The 18,562-nt window shown below is 62.3% G+C and overlaps 13 non-coding genes across 13 annotated transcripts; 4 read left to right on the top strand and 9 right to left on the bottom strand.

The window, feature by feature from the left end:
• Positions 1-2,024: 2,024 nt before the first annotated feature.
• TRNAE-CUC (transfer RNA glutamic acid (anticodon CUC)) lies at positions 2,025-2,096 on the bottom strand. Its single transcript has one exon. It is a non-coding gene; the product is annotated as a tRNA-Glu (tRNA).
• Positions 2,097-2,370: 274 nt separating this feature from the next.
• On the bottom strand, positions 2,371-2,442 carry TRNAG-UCC (transfer RNA glycine (anticodon UCC)). Its single transcript has one exon. It is a non-coding gene; the product is annotated as a tRNA-Gly (tRNA).
• An 835-nt stretch (positions 2,443-3,277) lies between these two features.
• TRNAD-GUC (transfer RNA aspartic acid (anticodon GUC)) lies at positions 3,278-3,349 on the bottom strand. Its single transcript has one exon. It is a non-coding gene; the product is annotated as a tRNA-Asp (tRNA).
• A 582-nt stretch (positions 3,350-3,931) lies between these two features.
• On the top strand, positions 3,932-4,014 carry TRNAL-CAG (transfer RNA leucine (anticodon CAG)). The gene has a single exon. It is a non-coding gene; the product is annotated as a tRNA-Leu (tRNA).
• Positions 4,015-5,076: 1,062 nt separating this feature from the next.
• Positions 5,077-5,147, top strand: TRNAG-GCC (transfer RNA glycine (anticodon GCC)). The gene has a single exon. It is a non-coding gene; the product is annotated as a tRNA-Gly (tRNA).
• Positions 5,148-9,283: 4,136 nt separating this feature from the next.
• TRNAE-CUC (transfer RNA glutamic acid (anticodon CUC)) lies at positions 9,284-9,355 on the bottom strand. Its single transcript has one exon. It is a non-coding gene; the product is annotated as a tRNA-Glu (tRNA).
• A 274-nt stretch (positions 9,356-9,629) lies between these two features.
• Positions 9,630-9,701, bottom strand: TRNAG-UCC (transfer RNA glycine (anticodon UCC)). Its single transcript has one exon. It is a non-coding gene; the product is annotated as a tRNA-Gly (tRNA).
• An 835-nt stretch (positions 9,702-10,536) lies between these two features.
• On the bottom strand, positions 10,537-10,608 carry TRNAD-GUC (transfer RNA aspartic acid (anticodon GUC)). The gene has a single exon. It is a non-coding gene; the product is annotated as a tRNA-Asp (tRNA).
• A 582-nt stretch (positions 10,609-11,190) lies between these two features.
• TRNAL-CAG (transfer RNA leucine (anticodon CAG)) lies at positions 11,191-11,273 on the top strand. The gene has a single exon. It is a non-coding gene; the product is annotated as a tRNA-Leu (tRNA).
• A 1,066-nt stretch (positions 11,274-12,339) lies between these two features.
• On the top strand, positions 12,340-12,410 carry TRNAG-GCC (transfer RNA glycine (anticodon GCC)). The gene has a single exon. It is a non-coding gene; the product is annotated as a tRNA-Gly (tRNA).
• A 4,147-nt stretch (positions 12,411-16,557) lies between these two features.
• On the bottom strand, positions 16,558-16,629 carry TRNAE-CUC (transfer RNA glutamic acid (anticodon CUC)). The gene has a single exon. It is a non-coding gene; the product is annotated as a tRNA-Glu (tRNA).
• A 274-nt stretch (positions 16,630-16,903) lies between these two features.
• On the bottom strand, positions 16,904-16,975 carry TRNAG-UCC (transfer RNA glycine (anticodon UCC)). Its single transcript has one exon. It is a non-coding gene; the product is annotated as a tRNA-Gly (tRNA).
• Positions 16,976-17,800: 825 nt separating this feature from the next.
• Positions 17,801-17,872, bottom strand: TRNAD-GUC (transfer RNA aspartic acid (anticodon GUC)). The gene has a single exon. It is a non-coding gene; the product is annotated as a tRNA-Asp (tRNA).
• Positions 17,873-18,562: the final 690 nt, after the last annotated feature.

Genomic DNA, 18,562 nt, shown 5'->3' with positions numbered 1-18,562 from the left:
TGGCGGATGTGTACCCACGACGGGGATTGCTGGATCATCTGATGGCTCAGTTTCTCCTATTTATTTTGTTCGTTGCTTTTATTCATTTATTTACTTGCTTATTTTTAAGTACTAGTACTTGTGGTTTAGGAAGAAGAGTTGATTAACCACACTGAGTTAGTTTCAGGTGTACAGCAAAGGGGATACTGTTTTCCATGTCTAATATTGTTTCAGATTGATTTCCAGTATAGGTTATTGCAGGAGATTGAATATCATTCCCTGTGTTATTCGGTAAATCCTTGTTGCTTATCTCCTTTATATGAAGTACTGTGTATCGGTTCATCGAGCTCCTAATTTGTCCCTCCACCCCTCCTTTCTCCCTCGGGTAACCATCACTGTGTTTTCCAGGTCTGTGAACCTGTTTCTGTTTCGCACATAGATTCAGTGGTAGTACTTTTGAGATTCCACATATCTTTGTGTTTCTCTGTCGGACATACTTCAGTAAGCGTAATATTCTCTGGGAGCATTCTTGTGGCAGCAAGTGGCAATATTTCATTCTTTCTTATTGATGGCTGAGTGATAGCCCGTAGTACACAGACACCACCTCTTCTTGCACTAGCCACCCGTTGACGGGCACTTGGGTTCTTTCCATGTCTTGGCTAGTGCAAATAGTGCCGCTGTGAACATGGAGGTGCTTGGGCCTTTTTGAACTCTTGTTTCGTCATTTCCAGGTACGTACCCAGGAGTGGGATTGCTGGATCAGACGGGACCTCTCCCTTGGCCTCTTTCAGCCTCAACCCCTCCTCCCCCCACCCCCGCCGCCACACACACCTGAGACTGGATGGTTTCTCCCGGTGAGAGGTGATGTACGCCTCTGGGGCAGTAGAGAGCCCCCACCCCATTCGGACCCCGCCTAGCCCCTGTGGCGCGCTCCGTTTCTGTTGTTCTCTTACCTGCCTCCTACCCACCGTCCCCAGTACCAACCCGTTGCTTGGCCGGACCACCTTGCCGTACAGCACACCAGTGTGGGGCGCTCACCCGCCACCCCACCGCGAAGGGGTCCTCTCCCGCCATCTTCCTCGCCCCACAGCCCACTCACACACCCCGCCCTTCCCCCCAGCCTGCAGGCTCGGACCCCTCTCCTTGCCACCTGCCCCTTGTATCACAGACCCGACCGTCACATGTCCTGCCCGGAAGTCTCACTTCCGCCAGCGCTCCTCAGACCCACTCCTACTCCAGGCCCACCCCACCCCCTGATCTCACCCACCCGCACACCCGTGCCGGGCCAGGGGCCGCCACCACTCCAAGCTTCTGCCGAGCCCCTGCCTGAGTGGCCAGCCGCTCTCCCGGGCCAGGTCCCCGCCAGCCCAACACCTCCCGCTCCTGCCCGCGCTCCAGCCAGACACCCCAGGCCCTTCCTCGCACCTCCCAGCACGCGGCCCAGCGCCGCCCTCTCTCCATGGGCTCGTTCTGCTCCGTTCCCTAACCCGCGTGGGGTGGCCACCGACCGCGGCCACAAACACCTTCATCCCACACTGTCAGCCACCCCCAGGGCACCGGCAAGGGCGTTCAGGAAGCCTGCTGCGGTGTTGCGAAGCACCCGTCTGCCCACCGGTGCTCCTTTCCACAGGGGATCCGGCGATGTCAGAAGGCACCGCGTGTGACAGCGCCGTCGGTGCCGCCGCCGCCGTCGCCGTGGGGGAGAAGCAGTGCTGCTGGAGAGTCCAAACACAGGCGGGGGCGTTTGCTCGTGGCCACAGCCTCGGCGGGGAGAGGCGCTGCCCCGGCCATTCGTGTTTGGGGCTGAGGCAAGCGAGTGGAAACGAAGACACGGGACGTCGAAGGCCTCGAGTGGGCGCGCGCCAGTGCGGCCAAAAGGTTTGGCCGGGCGGGGAGGGGGGTGGAGGTTGCGTGGCAGGGCTTGGGCTGCAGGTGCAGGGCACCGGGCGGCTGTTGTCGGGCAGGGCGCGACGCCGAGGCCGCGGAGCAAGCGTGGCCTAAAAGTGGGTTGTGGACGGTGTGAGGTAGAGAGGAAGAAGAAAGGCTTCCCTGACCGGGAATCGAACCCGGGCCGCGGCGGTGAGAGCGCCGAATCCTAACCACTAGACCACCAGGGAGCGTCAGGCTCTACCGCTGCTCCTGCTCGACCCATAGCAGCCGCTCGGCGCCACCTTGGCGCCAACACCCCGCCTTTCCAAGTCCAGCCACGCGCCGCCCCTGGCAATCCACGCGTCCTCCCGTCCTTCCTGCTTGCAGCACCCTCAGAACACTGCGCGCCTGCTCCTCGCACACACAAGAAGAGCCGCTAGGGCCACCGCGCTCCCTGCTCCCAGCTCTCCCTCACAGGCCCCGGGCCGGCCGCCCGCGGAGCTCGGCAAAAGGTCGGCCTGCTGCGTTGGCCGGGAATCGAACCCGGGTCAACTGCTTGGAAGGCAGCTATGCTCACCACTATACCACCAACGCTGCACAGCCCGGGCCGCCCCCGAGACGCCGGCACCGGGCTCGCCCGAGCGCACTCTCGTCGCCGCTTCCTCCTCCCCCTCCTCCTCCTCCTCCTCCTCCTCCTCCTCCTTCTCTTCCGACTCCTGCTCCCCTTTCTCTCCCTCGTCCTCCTCGTCCTCCTCAGCCGCCGCCGCCGCAGCCGCCGCTTGGAGCAGCCCTGCCCCGACGCCACGCCGGCCGGCAGCTCTGTGACGTCACAGACGCCACCAAGGCCCCCCGGCGCCCCACCCGCGCCAGCCCTACGAAGCTGCCCTAGACCACCCGCCCGATCGCCTCAGGGGGGCGCTCTCGCTGCCTTGCTGCTCCAGGTCCCTCGGCTCCATGCCGCGGCCCGCCCCCGCCCCCGGCGCACGCATCTTCCAGCACCCCGGCTCGCCAAAGCCCTTCTCCACCCGGCGCCTGGCCAGGCCACTTCCCGCACCGACAGGGGACGGCACTCATCCGCCTCGCACCCGTCCCGGCAGCTGTGCACCTGTGCAGCTGTGCATAGCTGCGCAGCTTTGCGTCGCGACGCAAGGAGCCCACGGAGACAGCCACTTTGGGCGGGCCGCAACGTCATCGAGAGCTTGTGGTGTCCAGAGGAGGCCGTCGCTCGGCCGTGGCGACTGAGTGCCCGGCGACGAGGAAGGGCTGGAGGGCTGGAGGGCTGGAGGGGGCCGAGGGTGGGCAGGCTGGGCACGCGCTGGGGCCCTGCGCCTCGCTGGAGGACGGAGGGCACAGGGCGGAGAAGCAGGGTCCTTGGGAGATAGGCGGCGGGACAGAGAGCGGCGCCAGCCACCAAAAGGGGGCGTGTTGCCTCCCCGTCGGGGAATCGAACCCCGGTCTCCCGCGTGACAGGCGGGGATACTCACCACTATACTAACGAGGACGGCGGCCACCGCCCCCGCGCCCGGACGCCCTCGGGCTGCCTGCCGACGCCTCCCCCTGCCCTCCGGCCCCCTGCCCACCTCGGGCGTCCGGCACGTGCCCGACCCGACCCAACGCCACACCAACCGCGTCCTCCAAAGCAGCAGCCCCCGACCCGACAGGGACCCGGACCCAAGTGGCGCTGAAAGCTCCGAGTGCGCGCTGCCTATTGCCTCCGACGCGGGGATCGCGCCGGGAGGAGGGGGCCCGAGACCGAAAGCAAGGCTGCGAGGAGCGGGTGGGCGCGCGCCTGGCCATGGCCGGCGAGGAGAGGCGCCGGTGGGGGCCGGCGGCAGGGGCTGGCAAGACGCGGCCCGGCTCCGTGCGGGGCCAGGGGTGGGCGAGGGCGCCAGCGCGGCGGAGCCAGGCGCGTCGTCTGGCCTTGCTCCCCGTCGGCCGCCGCGCGCCCGCTCCGTCGCGCACCCACACGGCCGCGCGCCTGGCGCGGAGCACCGCGTCCCGCCAAGGGCACCGGGCTTCGCGTCGCGTCGCGTCGCGTCGGGTCCCAGCCAGCCGAGCGGCCACGCGCACGCCCAGGCCCGCCGTCAGGATGGCCGAGCGGTCTAAGGCGCTGCGTTCAGGTCGCAGTCTCCCCTGGAGGCGTGGGTTCGAATCCCACTCCTGACAAGCCAGCCTTTTGGCCCGCCCTATGGCGGCGCTTTACTGCCTTCCAGTCCGTTCGCGCCTTGCACTCTTGCCGCCTCTCCAAACTGCGGCCCGGACATCCACGCCTCTCAGACGCGGGACCTTCTCAGCCACGGCCGCGGGCCTGGCAGAAACGGCCCGCTAGGAACCCTCCGGCCACGGGCTTTCCGGACAAACGCCCTCCCCGCCAGCTCCTACGCCCCCTCCTACCTGCACCCACACACCAGGAAGCCCTTCAGCCCTTCGCAGCACATCTTTCCTCACCTGCTGGCGGCTGCTGCTGCTGCTGGTCGGCCTGCCTGCCTGCCTTCGCCCCTCCCCCCCACGCCCTCTGCCCCGCTCCACCCCGCCCCCACCGCCACACGCAGAACGGCCGCGCGTGGAAAGCCCTCCACGCCTCGCCCGCCCTCCGACTTCTGCCTGCTGAACAGCGGACTCGTTCTCACAGCCTTTCTTCCACTTCCGCCAGCAGCAGCTCTCCCTCTTTCCAACATCCTGTCCTTCCCGCCAGCCCCAACGGCCCGCCTGCCCATTCCATTCCCTCCACAGCCACAGCGAGGTGGCCGCCGACAGCGTCTTGCCGGCCTGCGGTGCGTGCCCTCGGTGCTTTTTCGCCTTGGGACCCTGGCCGGACCACACCTGCCTGCCTGCCTGCCTGCCTGCCTGCGTCGGAGCCGGGCGGCGGCTGAGAGGAACGCCGGTGCTCAGCCGCAGCGGCCACGCCTCGCCTGCCCTGACTGGGATTCGGGCGCGGGCCAGGCCGGTTCGCCTCCTGGCTTCCTCTGGCGACACCGACAGTCACGCGGCTCCGTGGACGGCAGAGAAAGCGCAGGACGGGCCGAGCCCGCCTGCGTCCCTCCATCCGTCGGTGCTTCCGACCGCCTCGCGCCGTGGGGTCGCCAGAGTGCCCGGAGCCTCTCATTCAGGTGGCCCGTCGGCCTCCTGCTCAAATGGAGCACATGCCCACGGGGCGAGCAGTGACCAGGGTCCGGCGGTTGGCGGCGAGCGCCGCTGGGGCAGCGGCGGGCACCGGCGGCCATCGGTGCATGGGTGGTTCAGTGGTAGAATTCTCGCCTGCCACGCGGGAGGCCCGGGTTCGATTCCCGGCCCGTGCAGACGCAGCGTCCCCTTTTGGTTCCCGCAGCCCCAAAGCGGAGCTGGGTTTCCCAGCTGCCACACTCAAGGCACCGGTCCTGCAACAGCTCGCTCACCACCGCACCTTCCGGCCCCTGTCCTTCCCACGCAGACGCCCCCACCCCACACACGCCCGGGAGCCAGGCCTCCGGGACCTGACACCTCGCGGGCTCAGCCACTCTTTCGCCCAGACCCCTTCCTTGTCCTTGTTCTCTTCCTGACCCCGACCCCGCTTGTGTCCCGCTTGTCACTAGTAAGGAACACCCCACACTGGCACCCGCACAGCCCAACCTCGTCACCTTTCGCCACGTGTCCAAGCTCTCTGCCTCACTCTGCCCCCACTCCGAAAATTATACTATCTTTGCACAACCAGGAGCAAGCAAGTTGCCACCTCTGGGAGCGATACAGCCCATTTTCCTAGAGAGTCCCAGAAGCGCTCGCTTGCACGAAGAGTTCCAAAGAAGTCCACACTATCATCGCAGACTACACTCTAGATTCATGTTTTGACCCTCGACAGAAATACGTTTCCGACACCGGCCCGCTCCTCCACCGCTACTGCCACCAGCACCATCGGCACGACAAACACCACCCCCTCCTCTAAACCTCTGCTCCCACCAACAGCATCAGCCCTCGGGACAGCACCCCCAGCACCACCACCTCAGCCTCCTGCCTACTCCCACAAACACCCCCCTCCCACCTCCTGTCTCGCCACTTTCCCCCCCGCCCCCCGATCCTTTCCAAATCCTGCGTTGTCAAGGATCCTGCCCTTGCCTCTGTCCCGTTGCCCTCTTTTTTTCCCCTTCGTCGTCTTCTCCTTTTCGTAGCAGTATGGTTGGTTTAAACATTGTGTTACTTTCAGGTGTACAGCAAAGTGATTCAGTTATATGTCCTTTTCCAGGTTATTTTCCATTATACGTTATCACGACACATGAATACAGTTCCCTGTGCTGTACGGTAAATCCTTGTTGCTTATGTGCTTTACGTATAGTTATTTCCTCTCTGTTAATCGCAGCTCCGGATTTCCCCCTGCCCTACACTTTCCCCTTGGGTAACAAACAGTGTGTTTTCTATGTCTGTGTGTCTGCTTCTCTTTGGCACATACATTCGTTCGTAGTACGGTTTAGGTTCCACATATCTTTGTGCTTCTCTGCCTGACTTACGTCGCTAAGTGTAATATACTCTACGTCCCTCCTTCTGGGTGCAAATGGCAATATCTCACTCTTTTGTATGGCTGAGTAATATTCCACAGTACATATATACCACGTCTTCCTGTGCCAGCCATCGGTTGATGGGCACTTGGGTTTTGCCCATGTCTTGGCTGTGGCCCGTAGTGCTGCTGTGAACATGGGGGTGCATGCATCTCTTCAAATGACAGTTTCTCTCCTCTGCCGATGTGTACCCACGATGGGGATTGCTGGATCGTATGAGAGCTCATATTTCACCTATTTCTTTAGTGTGTTGTTTTTATTTGTGCATTTAATATTTACTCATTTACTTACTTACTTATAAGAACTACTAGCTGTAATTTTGGAAGAAAAGTTGATTAACAATATTGAGTTAGTTTCAGGTGCACAGCAAAGCGGATACTGTTTTCCATGTCTAATATTGTTTCAGATTGCTTTCCATGATAGCTTACTACAGGATATTGTATATCATTCCCTGTGCTATACTGGAAATCCTTGTTGCTTATGTCTTTTATATGAAGTCCGGTGTATCTGTTCATCGCAGCTCCTAATTTATGTCTGCACCCCTGCCTTTCTCCTCGGGTAACCATCAGTGTGTTTTCTCCGTCTGTGAATCTGTTTCTCTTTTGCACATACATTCTTTTCTATTTTGTTTTAGATTCCACGTATCTTTGTGCTTCTCTGTCAGACTTACTTCACTAAGTGTAATAATCTCTAGGACCGTCCTTATTGTGGCAAATGGCAATATTTCATTCTCTGAAATGGCTGAGTAATACTCCACAGTACATATACACCACATCTTTTTCTGTCAGCCAACTGCTGATGGGCACATGGGTTTTCTTCTGTGTCTTGGCTGTGGCACGTAGCGCAGCTACAAACACGGGGGTGCATGGACCTCTCCAAAAAACAGTTTTTCTCTTTGGCGGATGTGTACCCACGACGGGGATTGCTGGATCATCTGATGGCTCAGTTTCTCCTATTTATTTTGTTCGTTGCTTTTATTCATTTATTTACTTGCTTATTTTTAAGTACTAGTACTTGTGGTTTAGGAAGAAGAGTTGATTAACCACACTGAGTTAGTTTCAGGTGTACAGCAAAGGGGATACTGTTTTCCATGTCTAATATTGTTTCAGATTGATTTCCAGTATAGGTTATTGCAGGAGATTGAATATCATTCCCTGTGTTATTCGGTAAATCCTTGTTGCTTATCTCCTTTATATGAAGTACTGTGTATCGGTTCATCGAGCTCCTAATTTGTCCCTCCACCCCTCCTTTCTCCCTCGGGTAACCATCACTGTGTTTTCCAGGTCTGTGAACCTGTTTCTGTTTCGCACATAGATTCAGTGGTAGTACTTTTGAGATTCCACATATCTTTGTGTTTCTCTGTCGGACATACTTCAGTAAGCGTAATATTCTCTGGGAGCATTCTTGTGGCAGCAAGTGGCAATATTTCATTCTTTCTTATTGATGGCTGAGTGATAGCCCGTAGTACACAGACACCACCTCTTCTTGCACTAGCCACCCGTTGACGGGCACTTGGGTTCTTTCCATGTCTTGGCTAGTGCAAATAGTGCCGCTGTGAACATGGAGGTGCTTGGGCCTTTTTGAACTCTTGTTTCGTCATTTCCAGGTACGTACCCAGGAGTGGGATTGCTGGATCAGACGGGACCTCTCCCTTGGCCTCTTTCAGCCTCAACCCCTCCTCCCCCCACCCCCGCCGCCACACACACCTGAGACTGGATGGTTTCTCCCGGTGAGAGGTGATGTACGCCTCTGGGGCAGTAGAGAGCCCCCACCCCATTCGGACCCCGCCTAGCCCCTGTGGCGCGCTCCGTTTCTGTTGTTCTCTTACCTGCCTCCTACCCACCGTCCCCAGTACCAACCCGTTGCTTGGCCGGACCACCTTGCCGTACAGCACACCAGTGTGGGGCGCTCACCCGCCACCCCACCGCGAAGGGGTCCTCTCCCGCCATCTTCCTCGCCCCACAGCCCACTCACACACCCCGCCCTTCCCCCCAGCCTGCAGGCTCGGACCCCTCTCCTTGCCACCTGCCCCTTGTATCACAGACCCGACCGTCACATGTCCTGCCCGGAAGTCTCACTTCCGCCAGCGCTCCTCAGACCCACTCCTACTCCAGGCCCACCCCACCCCCTGATCTCACCCACCCGCACACCCGTGCCGGGCCAGGGGCCGCCACCACTCCAAGCTTCTGCCTGAGTGGCCAGCCGCTCTCCCGGGCCAGGTCCCCGCCAGCCCAACACCTCCCGCTCCTGCCCGCGCTCCAGCCAGACACCCCAGGCCCTTCCTCGCACCTCCCAGCACGCGGCCCAGCGCCGCCCTCTCTCCATGGGCTCGTTCTGCTCCGTTCCCTAACCCGCGTGGGGTGGCCACCGACCGCGGCCACAAACACCTTCATCCCACACTGTCAGCCACCCCCAGGGCACCGGCAAGGGCGTTCAGGAAGCCTGCTGCGGTGTTGCGAAGCACCCGTCTGCCCACCGGTGCTCCTTTCCACAGGGGATCCGGCGATGTCAGAAGGCACCGCGTGTGACAGCGCCGTCGGTGCCGCCGCCGCCGTCGCCGTGGGGGAGAAGCAGTGCTGCTGGAGAGTCCAAACACAGGCGGGGGCGTTTGCTCGTGGCCACAGCCTCGGCGGGGAGAGGCGCTGCCCCGGCCATTCGTGTTTGGGGCTGAGGCAAGCGAGTGGAAACGAAGACACGGGACGTCGAAGGCCTCGAGTGGGCGCGCGCCAGTGCGGCCAAAAGGTTTGGCCGGGCGGGGAGGGGGGTGGAGGTTGCGTGGCAGGGCTTGGGCTGCAGGTGCAGGGCACCGGGCGGCTGTTGTCGGGCAGGGCGCGACGCCGAGGCCGCGGAGCAAGCGTGGCCTAAAAGTGGGTTGTGGACGGTGTGAGGTAGAGAGGAAGAAGAAAGGCTTCCCTGACCGGGAATCGAACCCGGGCCGCGGCGGTGAGAGCGCCGAATCCTAACCACTAGACCACCAGGGAGCGTCAGGCTCTACCGCTGCTCCTGCTCGACCCATAGCAGCCGCTCGGCGCCACCTTGGCGCCAACACCCCGCCTTTCCAAGTCCAGCCACGCGCCGCCCCTGGCAATCCACGCGTCCTCCCGTCCTTCCTGCTTGCAGCACCCTCAGAACACTGCGCGCCTGCTCCTCGCACACACAAGAAGAGCCGCTAGGGCCACCGCGCTCCCTGCTCCCAGCTCTCCCTCACAGGCCCCGGGCCGGCCGCCCGCGGAGCTCGGCAAAAGGTCGGCCTGCTGCGTTGGCCGGGAATCGAACCCGGGTCAACTGCTTGGAAGGCAGCTATGCTCACCACTATACCACCAACGCTGCACAGCCCGGGCCGCCCCCGAGACGCCGGCACCGGGCTCGCCCGAGCGCACTCTCGTCGCCGCTTCCTCCTCCCCCTCCTCCTCCTCCTCCTCCTCCTCCTCCTCCTTCTCTTCCGACTCCTGCTCCCCTTTCTCTCCCTCGTCCTCCTCGTCCTCCTCAGCCGCCGCCGCCGCAGCCGCCGCTTGGAGCAGCCCTGCCCCGACGCCACGCCGGCCGGCAGCTCTGTGACGTCACAGACGCCACCAAGGCCCCCCGGCGCCCCACCCGCGCCAGCCCTACGAAGCTGCCCTAGACCACCCGCCCGATCGCCTCAGGGGGGCGCTCTCGCTGCCTTGCTGCTCCAGGTCCCTCGGCTCCATGCCGCGGCCCGCCCCCGCCCCCGGCGCACGCATCTTCCAGCACCCCGGCTCGCCAAAGCCCTTCTCCACCCGGCGCCTGGCCAGGCCACTTCCCGCACCGACAGGGGACGGCACTCATCCGCCTCGCACCCGTCCCGGCAGCTGTGCACCTGTGCAGCTGTGCATAGCTGCGCAGCTTTGCGTCGCGACGCAAGGAGCCCACGGAGACAGCCACTTTGGGCGGGCCGCAACGTCATCGAGAGCTTGTGGTGTCCAGAGGAGGCCGTCGCTCGGCCGTGGCGACTGAGTGCCCGGCGACGAGGAAGGGCTGGAGGGCTGGAGGGCTGGAGGGGGCCGAGGGTGGGCAGGCTGGGCACGCGCTGGGGCCCTGCGCCTCGCTGGAGGACGGAGGGCACAGGGCGGAGAAGCAGGGTCCTTGGGAGATAGGCGGCGGGACAGAGAGCGGCGCCAGCCACCAAAAGGGGGCGTGTTGCCTCCCCGTCGGGGAATCGAACCCCGGTCTCCCGCGTGACAGGCGGGGATACTCACCACTATACTAACGAGGACGGCGGCCACCGCCCCCGCGCCCGGACGCCCTCGGGCTGCCTGCCGACGCCTCCCCCTGCCCTCCGGCCCCCTGCCCACCTCGGGCGTCCGGCACGTGCCCGACCCGACCCAACGCCACACCAACCGCGTCCTCCAAAGCAGCAGCCCCCGACCCGACAGGGACCCGGACCCAAGTGGCGCTGAAAGCTCCGAGTGCGCGCTGCCTATTGCCTCCGACGCGGGGATCGCGCCGGGAGGAGGGGGCCCGAGACCGAAAGCAAGGCTGCGAGGAGCGGGTGGGCGCGCGCCTGGCCATGGCCGGCGAGGAGAGGCGCCGGTGGGGGCCGGCGGCAGGGGCTGGCAAGACGCGGCCCGGCTCCGTGCGGGGCCAGGGGTGGGCGAGGGCGCCAGCGCGGCGGAGCCAGGCGCGTCGTCTGGCCTTGCTCCCCGTCGGCCGCCGCGCGCCCGCTCCGTCGCGCACCCACACGGCCGCGCGCCTGGCGCGGAGCACCGCGTCCCGCCAAGGGCACCGGGCTTCGCGTCGCGTCGCGTCGCGTCGGGTCCCAGCCAGCCGAGCGGCCACGCGCACGCCCAGGCCCGCCGTCAGGATGGCCGAGCGGTCTAAGGCGCTGCGTTCAGGTCGCAGTCTCCCCTGGAGGCGTGGGTTCGAATCCCACTCCTGACAAGCCAGCCTTTTGGCCCGCCCTATGGCGGCGCTTTACTGCCTTCCAGTCCGTTCGCGCCTTGCACTCTTGCCGCCTCTCCAAACTGCGGCCCGGACATCCACGCCTCTCAGACGCGGGACCTTCTCAGCCACGGCCGCGGGCCTGGCAGAAACGGCCCGCTAGGAACCCTCCGGCCACGGGCTTTCCGGACAAACGCCCTCCCCGCCAGCTCCTACGCCCCCTCCTACCTGCACCCACACACCAGGAAGCCCTTCAGCCCTTCGCAGCACATCTTTCCTCACCTGCTGGCGGCTGCTGCTGCTGCTGGTCGGCCTGCCTGCCTGCCTTCGCCCCTCCCCCCCACGCCCTCTGCCCCGCTCCACCCCGCCCCCACCGCCACACGCAGAACGGCCGCGCGTGGAAAGCCCTCCACGCCTCGCCCGCCCTCCGACTTCTGCCTGCTGAACAGCGGACTCGTTCTCACAGCCTTTCTTCCACTTCCGCCAGCAGCAGCTCTCCCTCTTTCCAACATCCTGTCCTTCCCGCCAGCCCCAACGGCCCGCCTGCCCATTCCATTCCCTCCACAGCCACAGCGAGGTGGCCGCCGACAGCGTCTTGCCGGCCTGCGGTGCGTGCCCTCGGTGCTTTTTCGCCTTGGGACCCTGGCCGGACCACACCTGCCTGCCTGCCTGCCTGCCTGCCTGCCTGCGTCGGAGCCGGGCGGCGGCTGAGAGGAACGCCGGTGCTCAGCCGCAGCGGCCACGCCTCGCCTGCCCTGACTGGGATTCGGGCGCGGGCCAGGCCGGTTCGCCTCCTGGCTTCCTCTGGCGACACCGACAGTCACGCGGCTCCGTGGACGGCAGAGAAAGCGCAGGACGGGCCGAGCCCGCCTGCGTCCCTCCATCCGTCGGTGCTTCCGACCGCCTCGCGCCGTGGGGTCGCCAGAGTGCCCGGAGCCTCTCATTCAGGTGGCCCGTCGGCCTCCTGCTCAAATGGAGCACATGCCCACGGGGCGAGCAGTGACCAGGGTCCGGCGGTTGGCGGCGAGCGCCGCTGGGGCAGCGGCGGGCACCGGCGGCCATCGGTGCATGGGTGGTTCAGTGGTAGAATTCTCGCCTGCCACGCGGGAGGCCCGGGTTCGATTCCCGGCCCGTGCAGACGCAGCGTCCCCTTTTGGTTCCCGCAGCCCCAAAGCGGAGCTGGGTTTCCCAGCTGCCACACTCAAGGCACCGGTCCTGCAACAGCTCGCTCACCACCGCACCTTCCGGCCCCTGTCCTTCCCACGCAGACGCCCCCACCCCACACACGCCCGGGAGCCAGGCCTCCGGGACCTGACACCTCGCGGGCTCAGCCACTCTTTCGCCCAGACCCCTTCCTTGTCCTTGTTCTCTTCCTGACCCCGACCCCGCTTGTGTCCCGCTTGTCACTAGTAAGGAACACCCCACACTGGCACCCGCACAGCCCAACCTCGTCACCTTTCGCCACGTGTCCAAGCTCTCTGCCTCACTCTGCCCCCACTCCGAAAATTATACTATCTTTGCACAACCAGGAGCAAGCAAGTTGCCACCTCTGGGAGCGATACAGCCCATTTTCCTAGAGAGTCCCAGAAGCGCTCGCTTGCACGAAGAGTTCCAAAGAAGTCCACACTATCATCGCAGACTACACTCTAGATTCATGTTTTGACCCTCGACAGAAATACGTTTCCGACACCGGCCCGCTCCTCCACCGCTACTGCCACCAGCACCATCGGCACGACAAACACCACCCCCTCCTCTAAACCTCTGCTCCCACCAACAGCATCAGCCCTCGGGACAGCACCCCCAGCACCACCACCTCAGCCTCCTGCCTACTCCCACAAACACCCCCCTCCCACCTCCTGTCTCGCCACTTTCCCCCCCGCCCCCCGATCCTTTCCAAATCCTGCGTTGTCAAGGATCCTGCCCTTGCCTCTGTCCCGTTGCCCTCTTTTTTTCCCCTTCGTCGTCTTCTCCTTTTCGTAGCAGTATGGTTGGTTTAAACATTGTGTTACTTTCAGGGGTACAGCAAAGTGATTCAGTTATATGTCCTTTTCCAGGTTATTTTCCATTATACGTTATCACGACACATGAATACAGTTCCCTGTGCTGTACGGTAAATCCTTGTTGCTTATGTGCTTTACGTATAGTTATTTCCTCTCTGTTAATCGCAGCTCCGGATTTCCCCCTGCCCTACACTTTCCCCTTGGGTAACAAACAGTGTGTTTTCTATGTCTGTGTGTCTGCTTCTCTTTGGCACATACATTCGTTCGTAGTACGGTTTAGGTTCCACATATCTTTGTGCTTCTCTGCCTGACTTACGTCGCTAAGTGTAATATACTCTACGTCCCTCCTTCTGGGTGCAAATGGCAATATCTCACTCTTTTGTATGGCTGAGTAATATTCCACAGTACATATATACCACGTCTTCCTGTGCCAGCCATCGGTTGATGGGCACTTGGGTTTTGCCCATGTCTTGGCTGTGGCCCGTAGTGCTGCTGTGAACATGGGGGTGCATGCATCTCTTCAAATGACAGTTTCTCTCCTCTGCCGATGTGTACCCACGATGGGGATTGCTGGATCGTATGAGAGCTCATATTTCACCTATTTCTTTAGTGTGTTGTTTTTATTTGTGCATTTAATATTTACTCATTTACTTACTTACTTATAAGAACTACTAGCTGTAATTTTGGAAGAAAAGTTGATTAACAATATTGAGTTAGTTTCAGGTGCACAGCAAAGCGGATACTGTTTTCCATGTCTAATATTGTTTCAGATTGCTTTCCATGATAGCTTACTACAGGATATTGTATATCATTCCCTGTGCTATACTGGAAATCCTTGTTGCTTATGTCTTTTATATGAAGTCCGGTGTATCTGTTCATCGCAGCTCCTAATTTATGTCTGCACCCCTGCCTTTCTCCTCGGGTAACCATCAGTGTGTTTTCTCCGTCTGTGAATCTGTTTCTCTTTTGCACATACATTCTTTTCTATTTTGTTTTAGATTCCACGTATCTTTGTGCTTCTCTGTCAGACTTACTTCACTAAGTGTAATAATCTCTAGGACCGTCCTTATTGTGGCAAATGGCAATATTTCATTCTCTGAAATGGCTGAGTAATACTCCACAGTACATATACACCACATCTTTTTCTGTCAGCCAACTGCTGATGGGCACATGGGTTTTCTTCTGTGTCTTGGCTGTGGCACGTAGCGCAGCTACAAACACGGGGGTGCATGGACCTCTCCAAAAAACAGTTTTTCTCTTTGGCGGATGTGTACCCACGACGGGGATTGCTGGATCATCTGATGGCTCAGTTTCTCCTATTTATTTTGTTCGTTGCTTTTATTCATTTATTTACTTGCTTATTTTTAAGTACTAGTACTTGTGGTTTAGGAAGAAGAGTTGATTAACCACACTGAGTTAGTTTCAGGTGTACAGCAAAGGGGATACTGTTTTCCATGTCTAATATTGTTTCAGATTGATTTCCAGTATAGGTTATTGCAGGAGATTGAATATCATTCCCTGTGTTATTCGGTAAATCCTTGTTGCTTATCTCCTTTATATGAAGTACTGTGTATCGGTTCATCGAGCTCCTAATTTGTCCCTCCACCCCTCCTTTCTCCCTCGGGTAACCATCACTGTGTTTTCCAGGTCTGTGAACCTGTTTCTGTTTCGCACATAGATTCAGTGGTAGTACTTTTGAGATTCCACATATCTTTGTGTTTCTCTGTCGGACATACTTCAGTAAGCGTAATATTCTCTGGGAGCATTCTTGTGGCAGCAAGTGGCAATATTTCATTCTTTCTTATTGATGGCTGAGTGATAGCCCGTAGTACACAGACACCACCTCTTCTTGCACTAGCCACCCGTTGACGGGCACTTGGGTTCTTTCCATGTCTTGGCTAGTGCAAATAGTGCCGCTGTGAACATGGAGGTGCTTGGGCCTTTTTGAACTCTTGTTTCGTCATTTCCAGGTACGTACCCAGGAGTGGGATTGCTGGATCAGACGGGACCTCTCCCTTGGCCTCTTTCAGCCTCAACCCCTCCTCCCCCCACCCCCGCCGCCACACACACCTGAGACTGGATGGTTTCTCCCGGTGAGAGGTGATGTACGCCTCTGGGGCAGTAGAGAGCCCCCACCCCATTCGGACCCCGCCTAGCCCCTGTGGCGCGCTCCGTTTCTGTTGTTCTCTTACCTGCCTCCTACCCACCGTCCCCAGTACCAACCCGTTGCTTGGCCGGACCACCTTGCCGTACAGCACACCAGTGTGGGGCGCTCACCCGCCACCCCACCGCGAAGGGGTCCTCTCCCGCCATCTTCCTCGCCCCACAGCCCACTCACACACCCCGCCCTTCCCCCCAGCCTGCAGGCTCGGACCCCTCTCCTTGCCACCTGCCCCTTGTATCACAGACCCGACCGTCACATGTCCTGCCCGGAAGTCTCACTTCCGCCAGCGCTCCTCAGACCCACTCCTACTCCAGGCCCACCCCACCCCCTGATCTCACCCACCCGCACACCCGTGCCGGGCCAGGGGCCGCCACCACTCCAAGCTTCTGCCGAGCCCCTGCCTGAGTGGCCAGCCGCTCTCCCGGGCCAGGTCCCCGCCAGCCCAACACCTCCCGCTCCTGCCCGCGCTCCAGCCAGACACCCCAGGCCCTTCCTCGCACCTCCCAGCACGCGGCCCAGCGCCGCCCTCTCTCCATGGGCTCGTTCTGCTCCGTTCCCTAACCCGCGTGGGGTGGCCACCGACCGCGGCCACAAACACCTTCATCCCACACTGTCAGCCACCCCCAGGGCACCGGCAAGGGCGTTCAGGAAACCTGCTGCGGTGTTGCGAAGCACCCGTCTGCCCACCGGTGCTCCTTTCCACAGGGGATCCGGCGATGTCAGAAGGCACCGCGTGTGACAGCGCCGTCGGTGCCGCCGCCGCCGTCGCCGTGGGGGAGAAGCAGTGCTGCTGGAGAGTCCAAACACAGGCGGGGGCGTTTGCTCGTGGCCACAGCCTCGGCGGGGAGAGGCGCTGCCCCGGCCATTCGTGTTTGGGGCTGAGGCAAGCGAGTGGAAACGAAGACACGGGACGTCGAAGGCCTCGAGTGGGCGCGCGCCAGTGCGGCCAAAAGGTTTGGCCGGGCGGGGAGGGGGGTGGAGGTTGCGTGGCAGGGCTTGGGCTGCAGGTGCAGGGCACCGGGCGGCTGTTGTCGGGCAGGGCGCGACGCCGAGGCCGCGGAGCAAGCGTGGCCTAAAAGTGGGTTGTGGACGGTGTGAGGTAGAGAGGAAGAAGAAAGGCTTCCCTGACCGGGAATCGAACCCGGGCCGCGGCGGTGAGAGCGCCGAATCCTAACCACTAGACCACCAGGGAGCGTCAGGCTCTACCGCTGCTCCTGCTCGACCCATAGCAGCCGCTCGGCGCCACCTTGGCGCCAACACCCCGCCTTTCCAAGTCCAGCCACGCGCCGCCCCTGGCAATCCACGTGTCCTCCCGTCCTTCCTGCTTGCAGCACCCTCAGAACACTGCGCGCCTGCTTCTCGCACACACAAGAAGAGCCGCTAGGGCCACCGAGCTCCCTGCTCCCAGCTCTCCCTCACAGGCCCCGGGCCGGCCGCCCGCGGAGCTCGGCAAAAGGTCAGCCTGCTGCGTTGGCCGGGAATCGAACCCGGGTCAACTGCTTGGAAGGCAACTATGCTCACCACTATACCACCAACGCTGCACAGTCCAGGTCGCCCCGAGATGCCGGCACCGGGCTCGCCCGAGTGCACTCTCGTCGCCGCCTCCTCTTCCCCCTCGTCCTCCTCCTCCTCCGACTCCTCCTCTTCCTCCTCCTGCTCCCCTTTGTCTCCCTCGTCGTCGTCCTCCTTAGCCGCTGTCGCCGCTTAGAGCAGCCCTACTCCGACCCCACGCCGGCCGGCAGCTCTGTGATGTCACATACCTCACCAAGGTGGCACCAAGGCCCCCCGGCGCCCCACCGGCGCCAGCCCTACGAAGCTGCCCTAGGCCACCCGCCCGTCCGCCTCAGGGGGGCGCTCTCGCTGCCTTGCTGCTCCAGGTCCCTGGGCTCCACGCCGCGGCCCGCCCACGCCCCCGGGGCACGGGTCTTCTAGACCCTGGCTCACCAAAGACCTTTTCCACTGGGCCCTGGGCCAGGCCACTTCCCGCACCGACAGGGACGGCACTCAGTCGCCTCCCACCCGTCCCGGCAGCTGTGCACCTATGCCGCTATGCCGCTGTGCATAGCTGCGCAGCTTTGCGTTGCGACGCAAGGAGCCTACTGCGACAGGCACTTTGTGCGGGCTGTAATGTCATCGGGCGCTTGTGGGGTCCAGAGGAGGCCCTCGCTCGGACGTGGCAACTGAGTGCCCGGCTACTAGGCAGGGCTGGAGGGCTGGAGGGGGTCGAGGGTGGGGAGGCTGGGCAAGCGTTGGCGTCCTGCGCGTCACTGGAGGGCGGAGGGCGGAGGGAGGAGAAGAAGGGCCCTTGGGAGCCCGGCGGCAGGACAGAGAGCAGCGCCAGCCACCAAAAGGGGGCGTGTTGCCTCCCCGTCGGGGAATCGAACCCCGGTCTCCCGCGTGACAGGCGGGGATACTCACCACTATACTAACGAGGACGGCGGCCACCACTCCCGCGCCCGGGCGCTCTCGGGCTGCCTGCCGACGCCTCTCCCTGCCCTCCGGCCCCCTGCCCACCACGGGCGCCCGGCACGTGCCCGACCCGACCCAACGCCACACCAACCGCGTCCTCCAAAGCAGCAGCCCCCGACCCGACAGGGACCCGGACCCAAGTGGCGCTGAAAGCTCCGAGTGCGCTCTCCCTATTGCCTCCGACGCGGGGATCGCGCCGGGAGGAGGGGCCCCGAGACCGAAAGCAAGGCTGCGAGGAGGGGGTGGGAGCGCGCCTGGCCATGGCCGGCGAGGAGAGGCGCCGGTGGGGGCCGGCGGCAGGGGCTGGCAAGACGCGGCCCGGCTCCGTGCGGGGCCAGGGGTGGGCGAGGGCGCCAGCACGGCGGAGCCAGGCGCGTCGTCTGGCCTTGCTCCCCGTCGGCCGCCGTGCGCCCGCTCCGTCGCGCACCCACACGGCCGCGCGCCTGGCACGGAGCACAGCGTCCCGCAAAGGGCACCGGGGTTCGTGTCGCGTCGGGTCCCAGCCAGCCGAGCGGCCACGCGCACGCCCAGGCCCGCCGTCAGGATGGCCGAGCGGTCTAAGTCGCTGCGTTCAAGTCGCAGTCTCTCCTGTAACCGTCGGTTCGAATCCTTTTCCTAACAAATGCCTCCGGCCTATCGGAGCCTTCTAGTGCCTT

This window comes from Delphinapterus leucas, chromosome 1, assembly GCF_059928025.1.
Source record: "Delphinapterus leucas isolate spDelLeu-1000000601 "Yukka" chromosome 1, BTC_Dleu_Yukka2, whole genome shotgun sequence".
NCBI classification, from domain to species: domain Eukaryota; kingdom Metazoa; phylum Chordata; class Mammalia; order Artiodactyla; family Monodontidae; genus Delphinapterus; species Delphinapterus leucas.
The sequence above is the reverse complement of the archived record's forward strand: the minus strand, read 5'-3'. Positions and strand labels throughout refer to the sequence as shown.